The sequence below is a fragment of the Triticum aestivum genome, chromosome 2A (assembly GCF_018294505.1).
Source record: "Triticum aestivum cultivar Chinese Spring chromosome 2A, IWGSC CS RefSeq v2.1, whole genome shotgun sequence".
Taxonomy (NCBI): Eukaryota; Viridiplantae; Streptophyta; class Magnoliopsida; order Poales; family Poaceae; genus Triticum; species Triticum aestivum.
This window is the reverse complement of record NC_057797.1, coordinates 52,327,664-52,344,963: the sequence shown is the minus strand read 5'-3', so window position 1 is coordinate 52,344,963 and position 17,300 is coordinate 52,327,664. Positions and strand designations below refer to the sequence as shown.

Genomic DNA, 17,300 nt, shown 5'->3' with positions numbered 1-17,300 from the left:
ATATGTGCCAATCATGACTCTTGAGACCAAATATCTTCAGTTTATCAAGATTCGCTCCCCTCTTTAGATTCGCTGCATACCCATCGGGGAACATCAACTGCTGTTGCACCCACAAGAGAATTTCCCTCATAGCTGGCCTTCCAAGATTCAACCATGCCTTTGGCTTCGTCCAGTTCTGCTTTCCTTTCGGTTCTTTCATGTTTTGTAATGGCCTATCACATAGCGCCTCCAGATCGACTCTAGCCTTAGTATTATCCTTTGACTTCCCATCTATGCCGAACAATGTACCAAAAAGTGCCTCGACGATATTCTTCTCAATGTGCATCACGTCGATGTTGTGTGGGCAAAGGAGGTCTTTGAAGTAAGGCAGATCCCATAAGCATGTTTTGTGAGTCCACGCGTGCTTAGTATTATACCCCTTGAAGTACCTTGGACGTTGTGGATCTGGCTCGAGAGCGTTTAACTGATCCAGGGTCTGTTGGCCTGTCAATGCAGGTGGTGCAGAGTTTTTGACAACTCTACCCCTGATGAAGTTCTTCTTGTCTTTCCAGAACTTATGGCGAGGATCCAGGAACTGTCTATGCATGTCGAAGCAAGAAAACTTGCGACAGACCTGAAGCCAATGAAACTCAAGAGCTCCCTTGCATGTGGGGCACGGGAACCTTCCATGCACACACCAGCCAACGAATAGCGCATACGCCGGCAAGTCATGCGTCGAGTACATGTACCAGACACGCATTATGAAGTTCTGTTTGCTAAAGGCATCGTATGTCTTGAACCCATCATCCCAGGCTTCTTGCAATTCGTCCTTAAGCGGCTGCATGTACACATTCATATTTTTGCCCGGATAGTTGGGTCCTGGAATTATCAACGTCAGGAAAATGTTCTTTCTTTCCATAATCTGTCCGGGGGGAGATTGAGTGGAAAGACAAATACGGGCCAACAACTGTATTGGGCTGCCATCATACCAAACACACTGATCCCATCCGTGCTGATGCCGACTCGAGGATGCCTCGGATCTGCCGCTTTGTCAGCATGTAATTCATCAAACTTTTTCCACGCAACACCATCCGATGTGTGTACCATCATCAGATTCCCATCTGCATCTAGTTCGGTTCTTTTGCCTGTTTTGTGCCATGTCATCTGTCTAGCCGTCTCTTCGACCATGAAAAGACGTTGAAGTCTTGGTACGATTGGCATATACCGTATAACACTAACGGGGATTTTGGTCTGTGTCTTCTCACCCATACCGTTGTCTACCACAATATACCTGGAAGACTTGCAAATGGGACAATAGTTCAAGTCCGCATAGTCAAGCCTAAATAAGGCACATCCTTTCTCACAGGCATGTATCTTCTCATAGGGCATCTTCAGTGCACGGAGGATTTTGTCCGACTGGTACAGGTTTGCAGGCATTACATGGCCTTTGGGTAGAAAGCATCCAAATACTGTCATAATTGCGTCATAGCATTCTCTGCCCAAGTTGAACTGAGCCTTCAGAGCCATTACTTGTGAGATGGCATCCAACTGACAAAGCTCAGTGTGCTCGTGGAGCGGACGTTTCGAGGACTCCAACATTTCATTGAAGGCCTTTGCAGATTCCTCCATCTCCTCGTCCGAATCCCGAGCATCATCATAGCCTTGCACCATGTTTTCCATCTCGGTACCATGCTTGTCGGTGCGACGATGATCCACCTCAGCTCGGTCACGTTGGGCAGACTCACAATGAAATGTCCACACCGTATAATCGGGCGTAAAACCACTCTTCTGTAGGTGTTTGCCCATTTCAGCCTCTGTCTTCTTTTCCCAATTGCCGCACCGGAAACAAGGGCACCAGGTTTTCTTTTGGCCGTTTGCAAATGCGGCTTGCACAAACCCCTTAGTTTTTGTGAACCATTCAGTGCTCCATTTGTTCTGACCAGTGTGACCAGTATACATCCAAGCACGGTCACTCATCTTGACTTTCAGAGCTACTGGACACACAACAATTATATATGTAATTCACCATGTATATATTCATCAGTTGATCTACTTTGTCAATTTTATTACGTCCATGCAACCTACACTTTAATAGGTAATGATAGGTCCTAATCCCACCCGTGCATGTGTAGATTGGGTTCATTTTCCCATGCTATGCTCCGGATCCGACGCAAAATTTCGGCAGCACCTCCCCGCTGTTCTCCTGATACACGTCTCTGCAATAAACAGAGAGGATGTGTACCCCAAGAACAACAGGGGAGGCACTGACGAAATATATGCGTCGGATCCGGAGCAAAGCATATGGGAAAACGAACCCAATCTACACATACTCGGGCTGTCCATGGATAGCGTTGGACAATTCGAAAGAATCAAGGTTATAAATATGCAAATGCATGCATATTTATAACTATGACGCTTTCGAACGGGAGACACATATTGGTTACGCATACTGATGATTCAAGACACATATATAGCTAGCTAACAAGTTTCATCGGAATAGATCAAATAATTAATGGGGGAGGAGGACTTGTCATTTGTGCTCACCCACGAACGAAGGGGCAGAGCTCGTCAAACGCACGGCGAGGTCGTCGAACACCAAACCTCGCAGCGATGAAACAACTGCACATTTAAAACTACACGATCAACACAATTATATATGATGTTTTTCATAACAAAATCGAAAAATATATGACCTAACTAATAATTCACAAATATATGACCCCGTCGGCCTCTGGAAGGCCAAAGAACACCTTTTCGGGAGGTGTCGGTGGTCGGGGTGTCCTGTCGGTGTCGGGGTGCCGTGTCGGGGTCGGGGTGCTGTTTCGGGGTCGGGGGGTCGGGGTGTCGTGTCGATGTCGGGGTAGTGCCGTGTCGGTGTCGGGGTGTTGTTTCGGGGTCGGGGTGTGGTGTCGGGGTCAGGGTGTCGGGTCAGGCTCGGGGCCGGGGTGTCGGGTCAGGCTCGGGGGGTCGGGGTGTCGGGGTCGGGGTCGGGGTGTCGGGTCAGGCTTGGGGGGTCGGGGTGTCGGGGTCGGGGTCGGGGTGTCGGGGTCGGGGTCGGGGTCGGGGTGTCGGGATCGGGGTCTCGGGGTCGGGGTCGGGGTCTCGGGGTCGGGGTGTCGTGTCGGGGTGCCGGGTCGGGGTCTGGGTACCGTGTCGGGTCGGGTTTTTTTCCTTTTCTTCTTCTTCTTCCTCTTCTTCCCTTTCTTCCTTTTTTTCCTTCTTCTTCTTCTTCTTCTTCTTCTTCTTCCTCCTTTCCTTTTTCCTCTTCTTCTTCTCCTCCTCTCCTCTTTTTTCTTCTTCTTCTTCTTCCTCTTCTTCTTTTTTCTTCTCCTCCTCCTCTTCTTCTTCTTCTCCTCTCCTCTTTTTCTCTTCTTCTTCTTTCCTAAAACTAAACTAAACCTAAACCTAAAACTAAAAAACAGAAAAAGGAAAAAACTAAATCTAAACCTAAAACTAAACTAAAACTAAACCTATAAACCTAAAACTAATCCTAAAACTAAAACTAAATCTAAACTAAACATAAACCTAAAACTAAAAAAACAGAAAAAAGGAAAAAGGAAAAAAAAGGAAGCAGAGAATCACCTGGGTGGAGGAGGGGGGCAGTGCGGCCTGGGGCGGCGGAGGAGGGGGGCGGGGCGGCCTGGGGCGGCGGCGCCGGGCCCGGCAGGGGCGGCGGGGCGCGGAGGTGCCGGGGCGCCGGGCGTGGCGGCGCCCAGACGGCAGGGCGGCGGGGGCGGCGGGGGCGACGGGGCGGGGGGGGGGGGGCGCCGGGGCGGCGGTGGGGTGGTGGGGCGACGGGGCGGGGGGCGCTGGGGCGGCGGCGGGGTGGTGCGACGGGGCGGTGGCGAGAGGTGGGAGAGAAAGAGAGAGAGAGGGGGGTGTGGGGCGCGGCCGTTAACGTTACGTGGGGCCCTCCCTCTTTGCCATCCGCCACCCTTTGCCGTCCGCCTTCTTGCTCTTTGCGGTCCACTAGCGGACGGCAAAGAGGGGGGCCGTTAGGTTTTTTTTTGCAGCTCGTCAGTGGGGCCCCTCCCTCTTTGCCGTCCGCTAGCCGACGGTAAAGAATCTTTGCCGTCCGCTAGCAGACGGCAAAGAACTGGCTGATGGCAAATTTGGTCTTTGCCATCAGCCAGTTCTTTGCCGTCTGCTTTTTGGAAGCTGATGGCAAAGAGCTTCTTTGTCGTTCGCTAGCGGACGGCAAAGAACTGGCAGATGGAAAAGTAGCTGATTCCAGTAGTGCCTAATCCAGGACTCCCTCAGCGGTAGCGATAGTCGTAGAAGCAATAGTTGGCGAGACTACAACGATGCTATGATGGAGATCAAGGTGTCGCGCCGGTGACGATAGTGATCATGACGGTGCTTCGGAGATGGAGATCACAAGCACAAGATGATGATGGCCATATCATATCACTTATATTCATTGCATGTGATGTTTATCCTTTATGCATCTTATTCTTCTTTGTTTGACGGTAGCATTATAAGATGATCTCTCACTAAATTTCAAGGTAAAAGTGTTCTTCCTGAGTATGCACCGTTGCCAAAGTTCGTCGTGCCGAGACACCATGTGATGATCGGGTGTGATAAGCTCTATGTTCATCTGGAATGGGTGCAAGCCAGTTTTGCACACGCAGAATACTCAGGTTAAACTTGACGAGCCTAGCATATGCAGATATGGCCTCGAAACACTGAGACCAAAAGGTCGAGCGTGAATCATATAAGTGATATGATCAACATAGTGATGTTCACCATTGAAAACTACTCCATCTCACGTGATGATCGGACTGTTGGAAATATGCCCTAGAGGCAATACTAAATTAGTTATTATTATATTTCCTTGTTCATGATAATCGTTTATTATCCATGCTAGAATTGTATTGATAGGAAACTCAGATACATGTGTGGATACATAGACAACACCATGTCCCTAGTAAGCCTCTAGTTGACTAGCTCGTTGATCAAAAGATGGTTACGGTTTCCTGACCATGGACATTGGATGTCATTGATAACGGGATCACATCATTGGGAGAATGATGTGATGGACAAGACCCAATCCTAAGCATAGCACTAGATCGTGTAGTTCGTATGCTAAAGCTTTTCTAATGTCAAGTATCATTTCCTTAGACCATGAGATTGTGCAACTCCCGGATACCGTAGGAGTGCTTTGGGTGTGCCAAACGCCACAACGTAACTGGGTGGCTGTAAAGGTACACTACGGGTATCTCCGAAAGTGTCTGTTGGGTTGGCACGAATCGAGACTGGGATTTGTCACTCCGTGTGACGGAGAGGTATCTCTGGGCCCACTCGGTAGGACATCATCATAATGTGCACAATGTGATCAAGGAGTTGATCACGGGATGATGTGTTACCGAACGAGTAAAGAGACTTGCCGGTAACGAGATTGAACAAGGTATCGGGATACCGACGATCGAATCTCGGGCAAGTATCGTACCGCTAGACAAAGGGAATTGTATACGAGATTGATTAAGTCCTTGACATCGTGGTTCATCCGATGAGATCATCGTGGAACATGTGGGAGCCAACATGGGTATCCAGATCCCGCTGTTGGTTATTGACCGGAGAGTCATCTCGGTCATGTCTGCATGTCTCCCGAACCCGTAGGGTCTACACACTTAAGGTTCGGTGACGCTAGGGTTATAGAGATATTAGTATGCGGTAACCCAAAAGTTGTTCGGAGTCCCGGATGAGATCCCGGACGTCACGAGGAGTTCCGAAATGGTCCAGAGGTAAAGAATTATATATAGGAAGTTCTATTTCGGCCATCAGGACAAGTTTTGGGGTCACCGGTATTGTACCGGGACCACTGGAAGGGTCCCGGGGGTCCACCGGGTGGGGCCACCTGCCCCGGGGGCCACATGGGCTGTAGGGGGTGCGCCTTGGCCTACATGGGCCAAGGGAACCAGCCCCTAGAGGCCCATGCGCCAAAGAGACAAGAGGAGGGGAGAGTCCTAAAGGGGGAAGGCACCTCCGAGGTGCCTTGGGGAGGATGGACTCCTCCCCCCTTGGCCGCACCCTTCCTTGGAGGAAGGGGCAAGGCTGCGCCCTCCCCCTCTCTCTTGGCCCTATATATAGTGGGGGGAAGGGAGGGCAACCAGACCCAAGACCTGGCGCCTCCCTCTCCCTCCCATGACACATCTCCCTCCTCCCGCGGCGCTTGGCGAAGCCCTGTTGGAATCCCGCTACTTCCACCACCACGCCGTCGTGCTGTTGGATCTCCATCAACCTCTCCTCCCCCCTTGCTGGATCAAGAATGAGGAGACGTCGCTGCTCCGTACGTGTGTTGAACGCGGAGGTGCCGTCCGTTCAGCACTAGGATCATCGGTGATTTGGATCACGACGAGTACGACTCCATCAACCCCGTTCTCTTGAACGCTTCCGCGCGCGATCTACAAGGGTATGTAGATCCACTCCTTCCTTGTTGCTAGATAACTCCATAGATAGATCTTGGTGACACGTAGGAAAATTTTGAATTTATGCTACGTTCCCCAAAACGGACATGGTTTAGTTGATTTGGATCACGTGATCACTTAGATGATCAGAGGGATGTCTATCTAAGTGGGAGTTCTTAAGTAATATGATTAATTGAACTTAAATTTATCATGAACTTAGTGAAGGAAATATGCCCTAGAGGCAATAATAAAGTTATTATTTATTTCCTTATATCATGATAAAAGTTTATTATTCATGCTAGAATTGTATTATCCGGAAACATAATACTTGTGTGAATACATAGACAAACTAAACGTCACTAGTGTGCCTCTACTTGACTAGCTCGTTAATCGAAGATGGTTATGTTTCCTAACCATAGACATGTGTTGTCATTTGATTAATGGGATCACATCATTAGGAGAATGATGTGATTGACATGACCCATTCCATTAGCTTAGCACCCGATCGTTTAGTATGTTGCTATTGCTTTCTTCATGACTTATACATGTTCCTATGACTATGAGATTATGCAACTCCCGTTTATTGGAGGAACACTTTGTGTGCTACCAAACGTCACAACCTAACTAGGTGATTATAAAGGAGCTCTACTGGTGTCTCCAAAGGTACATGTTGGGTTGGCGTATTTCGAGATTAGGATTTGTCACTCCGATTGTCGGAGAGGTATCTCTGGGCCCTCTCGGTAATGCACATCACATAAGCCTTGCAAGCATTGCAACTAATGAGTTGGTTGCGAGATGATGTATTACGAAACGAGTAAAGAGACTTGCCGGTAACGAGATTGAACTAGGTATTGAGATACCGACGATCGAATCTCGGGCAAGTAACATACCGATGACAAAGGGAACAACGTATGTTGTTATGCGGTCTGACCGATAAAGATCTTCGAAGAATATGTGGGAGCCAATATGAGCATCCAGGTTCCGCTATTGGTTATTGACCGGAGGCATGTCTCGGTCATGTCTACATTGTTCTCGAACCCGTAGGGTCCGCACGCTTAACGTTACGATGATAGTTTCATTATGAGTTTATATATTTTGATGTACCGGAGTTTGTTCAGAGTCCCGATGTGATCACGAACATGACGAGGAGTCTCGAAATGGTAGAGACATAAATATTGATATATTGGACGGCTATATTCGGACACCGGAAGTGTTCCGGGTGATTTCAGAGAAAACCGGAGTGCCGGAGGGTTACCGGAAACCCCCTGGGAGAAGTAATGGGCTTTATGGGCCCTAGTGGAGAGAGAGAGGGGCCGCCAGGGTGGGCCGCGCGCCCCTCCCCCTCTGGTCTGAATTGGACTAGGAGAGGGGGGGCGACACCCCCCTTTCCTTCTCCCTCTCCCCCTTCCTTTCCCCCTCCTAGTAGGAGTAGGAAAGAGGGGAGTCCTACTCCTACTAGGAGGACTCCTCCTCCTTGGCGCGCCCAAGGGCCGGCCGGCCTCCCCCCTTGCTCCTTTATATACGGGGGCAGGGGGGCACCTCTAGACACACAAGTTGATCCTCATGATCGTTTTCTTAGCCGTGTGCGAAGCCCTGCGACAGTAGAACATCAAGATCGTCACCATGCCGTCATGCTGACAGAACTCTTCCCCGACACTTTGCTGGATCAGAGTCCGAGGATCGTCATCGAGCTGAACATGTGCTAAAACTCGGAGGTGCCATAGTTTCGGTGCTTGATCGGTCGGGCCGTAAAGACGTATGACTACATCAACCGCGTTGTCATAACGCTTCCGCTATCGTTCTACGAGGGTACGTAGACAACACTCTCCCCTCTCGTTGCCATGCATCACCATGATCTTGCATGTGCGTAGGAAAATTTTGAAATTACTACGTTCCCCAACAGTGGCATCCGAGCCTGGTTTTATGCGTTGATGTTGTGCACGAGTAGAACACAAGTGAGTTGTGGGCGATATAAGTCATACTGCTTACCAACATATCATACTTTGGTTCGGCGGTATTGTTGGATGAAGCGGCCCGGACCGACATTACGCGTACGCTTACACGAGACTAGTTCTACCGACGTGCTTTGCACACAGGTGGCTGGCAGGTGTCAGTTTCTCCAATTTTAGTTGAACCGAGTGTGGCTACGCCCGGTCCTTGCGAAGGTTAAAACAACACCAACTTGACAAACTATCGTTGTGGTTTTTGATGCGTAGGTAAGATTGGTTCTTGCTTAAGCCCGTAGCAGCCACGTAAAACTTGCAACAAACAAAGTAGAGGACGTCTAACTTGTTTTTGCAGGGCATGTTGTGATGTGATATGATCAAGACATGATGCTAAATTTTATTGTATGAGATGATCATGTTTTGTAACCGAGTTATCGGCAACTGGCAGGAGCCATATGGTTGTCGCACTACAAGAAATCTGAGATACTGTGACGAAAACGCTTGTGACGATGGTTGGAAACATCACAAAAGCATGTGATGTGTGACGTCTTGGACTTGACGTCACTGATTCCCAGAAAAGTGTGACGTTCATAGAACCATCGTCACACATTAGTCGGGAAGAATGTCATAAATCACCTTCACCTGCTCGTGCCACCTGGCTCCTAGTATTTGGGACATTTTTGTGATTTGCATGACGAACATACTCCGGTCACACATGATTAAAAAAGGGTATTCTCATATTTTTGCCATATAATATATAAATGTGGGGACCCTCCATATTTGGGACAGGGATTGTCGATCAACAGAGCCGATGTGTGTGTCTTATATTAATTAAAATGGAAGAAATGGAGAATCTTCAGCCATGCGGGCGAAAGAGCATCACAATCCATATGCAAGCATGCCCTGTGTAAGACATGTTTTAGATTTTTTGTGTGTTGTCAGAATCCAAGGATAACCCAAAGTCTAGCAAAGTCATTCCTATTTACCGCGTGCTATTGCGCTCAGTGCGAAAACACGCACCTCTCGGAGTGACAATAGATCTACATGGGATGGCTTATTTTTTTACTTTCGCTGAACCAGATTTTTTGCATTTTAAAATCCTTGACATTTTTCACAAATTTGTGAACTTCTATGAAACCGCGAACATTTTTCTAATCCTCGAACATATTTTTAAATTCATGAATATTTTCTGAACCCGAGCACATTTTTGTAATTCATAAAAAAATAGAATGCAAACTATTTTCTCAATTCTTAAACATTTTCTCAATTCTTGAACATTTATTAAATCGGCCAACATTTTTGAAATTCTCAAACGTTTTTTGAATTCTTGAATATTTATCAAATCAGCCAACATTTATGAATTTCATGAACATTGTTTTGATTCCATGAACTTATTTGGAATCGCTCAATTTTTTTTGAAATTTGGGAACTCCTTTTGTAATTCACGATCATTTTTAATTTAGGGACATTTTTAATTCATAGTACTCTTTTGAATTGCGGACATTTTTTGAATTGGCGATCATTATTTGGAATTTGTAAACTCTTTTTTGAATTCACGACATTTTTTAAAACTTTCCGTGGTGGTGGAAGAGTCTGTCTGGCTTCATTTTCTGCAATTTTTTTACTACACTTCAATGTATTGGTTCTCCTTTCCTTTATAAGAAAATTTGTTTTCCTGCTGACACGTGCTTACACGAGTAAAAGAAAAATTATACAGTTGATGTGAAGAAATATTCCACGCACAGAAACAGTCAACTAGCGAACGAAACTGTGTAGGCCCAGCCCAGGCACGGAATAAATTGAAGGCGGTGAAGTCCTTATCTACTCCATCTCCTTGACTCCCACCCCACCGATCTACGCCGCCGCCGCCACGCTCACAGGAAACCTCATACGCCTTCGCCATCGAGTTCATTCGCCGCGCCCTGCTCCCAACTTCATCCCCGTTTCTCCACTCTCCGTCGTTGCGTCGACCTACTCGCCACCCGGGCTCTCCCTAATTCACCGACTTGGTCCGGCGGAGACCATAAGGATGCTGAGGAGCACCAAGCCCGTAGCGCCGTACAGGCTGAGCCAGGTCAGACCGTTTCCCGGAGTCCCCAGGGCGAGGCGGAGACGGCCAGACACATCACTCATTGGCGGCCGCGTGTACACGTAACACACGTGGAAGCGCGCCCTGGTGTCTAACTCGGCGGCTCATATCCTGATTTCCTTCCTGGTGAGCTCTCTGTCCAGATGTATCTCGTGGGCAAAGAGGATATCTCCCCAAACGTGATTTGTTTGGTTGCTTTCCCGTAGACAATATATTTCTCCTAAGATGTATGATGGATTTCAGAAAAAAATGATACGCCGGAGTGGTAGTCCTATCAGGTTTAGATAATGTTGTACTCCAATTAGCATGGAATAGGAGCACACGTTATTTAATAAAGGTCCTCGTGTATCGATTGGATTGTGATTCCTTCTTTTTACATCTTGATCGATTCTAATGCAGGAATTTTGTAGTTCTTTTGAGGTAATATTGGTCCTGATGTAGGGGAAATTGACTCCATATATGCCATATAATTGTCTTATAATTCGAGTTATCTGCTTTTTTTTCAGGCCTTCAATTCAATTGGCTGCAAGCTCTCAGTTCCTTCATCTGATGCGATGATGCCTCCTGTGTCTTTTATGGGACAAAGTGTACTCGGTAAATTGCATGCAAGCATCTTTTGTAATGGTTTTCCTGTACGTACGCATTTATTGGCTAATGAAAGTAATAATATACTCTCTCCCTCTCAAAATAAGTGTTTTTGATTTAGTACAACTTTGTAGGCACTTATTTTGAGACGGAGGGAGTATGACATAGCAGAAAACATCCGGGACATGTTAAAGAGTAAATGACTTGTTGTAGATTTTTTTGCAAGATAGAATTTCTTTTCCTGACTATATAATCTGAAACATGATAATTTCATTTTCAGATCACTACCAAGGAAACAACTTCAGGTTTATATTTGTGGATTATAGATACGTACTATGACAAGTAATTAATGCTAGGTGAGCATGTAACTTTCAGAGTTACCACTTTGTTTTTTTGTTTACTTGTCCTATTTGTAGTTCTCATGAGTTTTACTTGAAGATAGCAAGACAACCACAGAGCTCTGTCCTCACCCCCATCGATGGTCGCGGTGCTCCACCAACCGCCGCCCTCACCCCAACAGACGACAGAAGCACTCCTTCGACCACCATCACAAAATGCAGGTTGGATCACGAGTATGATAGATGTTGCTCCACTATTGCCGGTGGTTTTGTAGATGATGCATTAATTGTTGTCTCAGGCTTACACTTGAGATGGTAAAACTAAATCTACCATTTATATGAGATCTCTATTTAAATTAATTACACCTTGTTCATGTCTGAGAAGAATTGCTTGCTTGTGGCTCTTATTCATGAGGATATTTATCCAATAGCACTATATTGCGGATCTTATAATTTAATCAGCAGTTTTGCAAACTTTGTGTGTATACTATCTTGAGACACTAAATTCATGCATCCATTTGAATTGAAACTGGCTCTTTCTTTCAAAAATAATAATGGTATGCTTGTGACAGGATGATATGCAAGTCATCTTTTGGATGGACAAAGAAGTATCAAAACAATTCTAGCTACCTTTGAGAAGTCAGGAGAAGAGCCAACCAACAAATGTTCCCTATTTTGATGAAGAGAGCTATACAATTATGTCCAGTATTTAGAACTACACTCATTTGTTAATCTAGTACATACTGTCTATTGATGCAACATGTTGTATGAGGTTGGTTTGTGGATAGTGCTAATTTATTCGGGAATGTGAAATAGCCTGCTGTGTTGAGAACATATGATGTGAAAATACTATGTGGTAGACTTGTTAATGGAAAGATGGGTTGAAACAAGATGTATCCCTTACTAAATTAGACGAGGCTAGAGTCTAATAGCAAAAGTGGCCATGACCCAATAAATGGTCTGATTATTGGACTCGGCCCATTTAAAATCCAAAGCCCATCGAGAAGTTGATAATTGAGTGACGGTAGATTCGTCACTTAATATGGTAGGGCATGGTGTATTTGCCTCCATAAGATGTGACGTTTATTAACTGTCACAGAAATCACCAATTCAATGACGTTTATTAACTGTCACAGAAATTTTGAATTTATGCTACGTTCCCCAAAACGGACATGGTTTAGTTCATTTGGATCACGTGATCACTTAGATGATCAGAGGGATGTCTATCTAAGTGGGAGTTCTTAAGTAATATGATTAATTGAACTTAAATTTATCATGAACTTAGTGAAGGAAATATGCCCTAGAGGCAATAATAAAGTTATTATTTATTTCCTTATATCATGATAAAAGTTTATTATTCATGCTAGAATTGTATTATCCGGAAACTTAATACTTGTGTGAATACATAGACAAACTAAACGTCACTAGTGTGCCTCTACTTGACTAGCTCATTAATCGAAGATGGTTATGTTTCCTAACCATAGACATGTGTTGTCATTTGATTAACGGGATCACATCATTAGGAGAATGATGTGATTGACATGACCCATTCCATTAGCTTAGCACCCGATCGTTTAGTATGTTGCTATTGCTTTCTTCATGACTTATACATGTTCCTATGACTATGAGATTATGCAACTCCCGTTTGCCGGAGGAACACTTTGTGTGCTACCAAACGTCACAACGTAATTGGGTGATTATAAAGGAGCTCTACAGGTGTCTCCAAAGGTACATGTTGGGTTGGCGTATTTCAAGATTAGGATTTGTCACTCCGATTGTCGGAGAGGTATCTCTGGGCCCTCTCTGTAATGCACATCACATAAGCCTTGCAAGCATTGCAACTAATGAGTTCGTTGCGAGATGATGTATTACGAAACGAGTAAAGAGACTTGCCGGAAACGAGATTGAACTAGGTATTGAGATACCGACGATCGAATCTCGGGCAAGTAACATACCGATGACAAAGGGAACAAAGTATGTTGTTATGCGGTCTGACCGATAAAGTTCTTCGAAGAATATGTGGGAGCCAATATGAGCATCCAGGTTCCGCTATTGGTTATTGACCGGAGACATGTCTTGGTCATGTCTACATTGTTCTCAAACCCATAGGGTCCGCACGCTTAACGTTACGATGATAGTTTCATTATGAGTTTATATATTTTGAAGTACCAAAGTTTGTTCGGAGTCCCGGATGTGATCACGGACATGACGAGGAGTCTCGAAATGGTCGAGACATAAAGATTGATATATTAGACGGCTATATTCGGACACTGGAAGTGTTCCGGGTGATTTCGGAGAAAACCAGAGTGCCAGAGGGTTACCGGAAACCCCCCGAGAGAAGTAATGGGCTTTATGGGCCCTAGTGTAGAGTGAGAGGGGCGGCCAGGGTGGGCCGCGTGCCCCCTCCCCCTCTGGTCCGAATTGGACTAGGAGAGGGGGGGCGGCGCCCCCATTTCCTTCTCCCTCTCCCCCTTCCTTTCCCCCTCCTAGTAGGAGTAGGAAAGAGGGGAGTCCTACTCCTACTAGGAGGAGGACTCCTCCTCCTTGGCGCGCCCAAGGGCCGGCCGGCCTCCCCCTTTCTGCTTTATATACGGGGGCAGGGGGGCACCTCTAGACACACAAGTCGATCCTCGTGATCGTTTTCTTAGCCGTGTGCGGTGCCCCCTTCCACCATACTCCTCGATAATATTGTAGTGGTGCTTAGGCGAAGCCCTACGACAGTAGAACATCAAGATCGTCACCACACCGTCGTGCTGACAGAACTCTTCCCCGACACTTTGCTGGATCGAAGTCCGGGGATCGTCATGGAGCTAAACATGTGCTAAAACTCGGAGGTGCCGTAGTTTTGGTGCTTGATCGGTCGGGCCGTGAAGACGTACGACTACATCAACCGCGTTGTCATAACGCTTCCCCTGCCGGTCTACGAGGGTACGTAGACAACACTCTCCCCTCTCGTTGCTATGCATCACCATGATCTTGCGTGTGCGTAGGAAAATTTTGAAATTACTACGTTCCCCAACACTTAGTACCTGATAGTATTTTGCTTGTCTATGTTGTTTGTAGATAGATGGCCCATGCTGTTGTTTCGTTGAATTTTAATGCGTTCCTTGAGAAAGAAAAGTTGAAAGATGATGGTAGCAATTGAAGGAAATATGCCCTAGAGGCAATAATAAAGTTATTATTTATTTCCTTATATCATGATAAAAGTTTATTATTCATGCTAGAATTGTATTAACCGGAAACATAATACATGTGTGAATACATAGACAAACAGAGTGTCACTAGTATGCCTCTACTTGACTAGCTCGTTAATCAAAGATGGTTATGTTTCCTAACCATGGACAAAGAGTTGTCATTTGATTAACGGGATCACATCATTGGTTGAATGATCTGATTGACATGACCCATTTCATTAGCTTAGCACCCGCTCGTTTAGTATGTTGCTATTGCTTTCTTCATGACTTATACATGTTCCTATGACTATGAGATTATGTAACTCCCGTGTGCCGGAGGAACACTTTGTGTGCTACCAAACGTCACAACGTAACTGGGTGCTTATAAAGGTGCTCTACAGGTGTCTCCAAAGGTACATGTTGGGTTGACGTATTTCGAGATTAGGATTTGTCACACCGATCGTCGGAGAGGTATCTCTGGGCCCTCTCGGTAATGCACATCACTTAAGCCTTGCAAGCATTGCAATTAATGAGTTAGTTGCAGGATGATGTATTACGGAACGAGTAAAGAGACTTGCCGGTAACGAGATTGAACTAGGTATTGGATAGCGACAATCGAATCTCGGGCAAGTAACATACCGATGACAAAGGGAACAACGTATGTTGTTATGCGGTCTGACCGATAAAAGATCTTCGTAGAATATGTAGGAACCAATATGGGCATCCAGGTCCCGCTATTGGTTATTGACCGGAGAGGTGTCTCGGTCATGTCTACATTGTTCTCGAACCCGTAGGGTCCGCACGCTTAAGGTTTCGATGATAGTTATATTATGAGTTTATACGTTTTGATGTACCGAAGGTTGTTCGGAGTCCCGGATGAGACCACGGACATGACGAGGAGTCTCAAAATGGTCGAGACATAAAGATTGATATATTGGAAGCCTATGTTTGGATATCGAAAGTGTTCCGGGTGAAATCGGGATTTTACCGGAGTACCGGGAGGTTACCGGAACCCCCTGGGAGATATATGGGCCTTAGTGGGCCTTAGTGGAAGAGAGGAGAGGCAGGCAGAGATGGGCCATGCGCCCCTCCCCTCCCTTGGTCCGAATAGGACAAGGAGAGGGGGCCAGACCCCCTTCCTCCTCTCTCTCCTCCGCGAATCCTATTCCAACTAGGAAGGGGGGGGGGAATCCTACTCCCGGAGGGAGTAGGACTCCTTCTGGCGCGCCTCTCCTGACCGGCCGCACCCTCCCCTTTGAGCCTTTATATATGGAGGAAGGGGCACCCCCTAGAGACACAAGTTGATCCACATGATCGTTTTCTTAGCCGTGTGCGGTGCCCCCTTCCACCATAATCCTTGATAATATTGTAGCGGTGCTTAGGCGAAGCCCTGCGACAGTAGTACATCAAGATCATCAGCACGCCGTCGTGCTGACGGAACTCTTCCCCGACACTTTGCTGGATCGGAGTCCGGGGATCGTCATCGAGGTGAATGTGTGCTAGAACTCGGAGGTGCCGTAGTTTTGGTGCTTGATCGGTCGGACTGTGAAGACGTACGACTACATCAACCTAACGCTTTCATTGTCGATCTACAAGGGCACGTAGATCACACTCTCTGCTCTCGTTGCTATGCATCACCATGATCTTGTGTGTGCGTAGGAAATTTCTTTGAAATTACTATGTTCCCCAACAGTGGCATCCGAGCCTAGGTTTTATGCGTTGATGTAATATGCACGAGTAGAACACAAGTGAGTTTTGGGCGATATAAGTCATACTGCTTATCAGCATGTCACACTTTGGTTCGGCGGTATTGTTGGATGAAGCGGACCGGACCGACATTACGCGTACGCTTAAGCGAGACTGGTTCTACCGATGTGCTTTGCACACAGGTGGCTGGCGGGTGTCAGTTTCTCCAACTTTAGTGGAACCGAGTGTGGCTACGCCCGGTCCTTGCGAAGGTTAAAACAGCACCAACTTGACAAACTATCGTTGTGGTTTTTGATGCGTAGGTAAGAATGGTTCTTGCTAAGCCCGTAGCAGCCATGTAAAACTTGCAACAACAAAGTAGAGGACGTCTAACTTGTTTTTGCAGGGAGTGTTGTGATGTGATATGGTCAAGACGTGATGAGATATAAGTTGTTGTATGAGATGATCATGTTTTGTTGAAGTTATCAGCAACTGGCAAAATCCTTATGGTTGTCTCTCTATTGCATAAGATGCTAGTGTCCAATAATTGCTTTACTTTATCGGTATGCGATAGCAATAGTTGCAAGAGCAATTGTTGGCGAGACGACCACGTGACGACACATTGATATAGATCAAGATGATGGAGATCATGGTGTCATGCCGGTGACGATATAGATTATGACAGTACTTTGGAGATGGAGATCAAAGAAGCATGATGATGATGGCCATATCATGTCACATATTTTGATTGCATATGATGTTTATCTTTTATACATCTTATTTTTGCTTAGTTTGACGGTAGCATTTTAAGATGATCTCTCACTAATTATCAAGAAGTGTTCTCCCTGAGTATGCACCGTTGCGAAAGTTCTTCGTGCTGAGACACCACGTGATGATCGGGTGTGATAGGCTCTACGTTCAAATACAACGGGTGCAAAACAGTTGCACACGCGGAATACTCAGGTTATACTTGACGAGCCAAGCATATACAGATATGGCCTCGGAACACAGAGACCTAAAGGTTGAGCATGAATCATATAGCAGATATGATCAACATAGTGATGTTCACCAATGAAACTGCTCCATCTCACGTGATG

The 17,300-nt window shown here is 46.1% G+C and overlaps 1 long non-coding RNA gene across 2 annotated transcripts; it reads left to right on the top strand.

The window, feature by feature from the left end:
* Positions 1-10,151: 10,151 nt before the first annotated feature.
* On the top strand, positions 10,152-12,234 carry LOC123184661 (uncharacterized). Of its 2 annotated transcripts, none has more exons than XR_006493044.1 (5): positions 10,152-10,547; positions 10,928-11,015; positions 11,287-11,362; positions 11,449-11,566; positions 11,917-12,234. It is a non-coding gene; the product is annotated as an uncharacterized lncRNA (long non-coding RNA). The 2 variants fall into 2 exon arrangements; XR_006493043.1 differs by having other exon boundaries at positions 11,445-11,566.
* Positions 12,235-17,300: the final 5,066 nt, after the last annotated feature.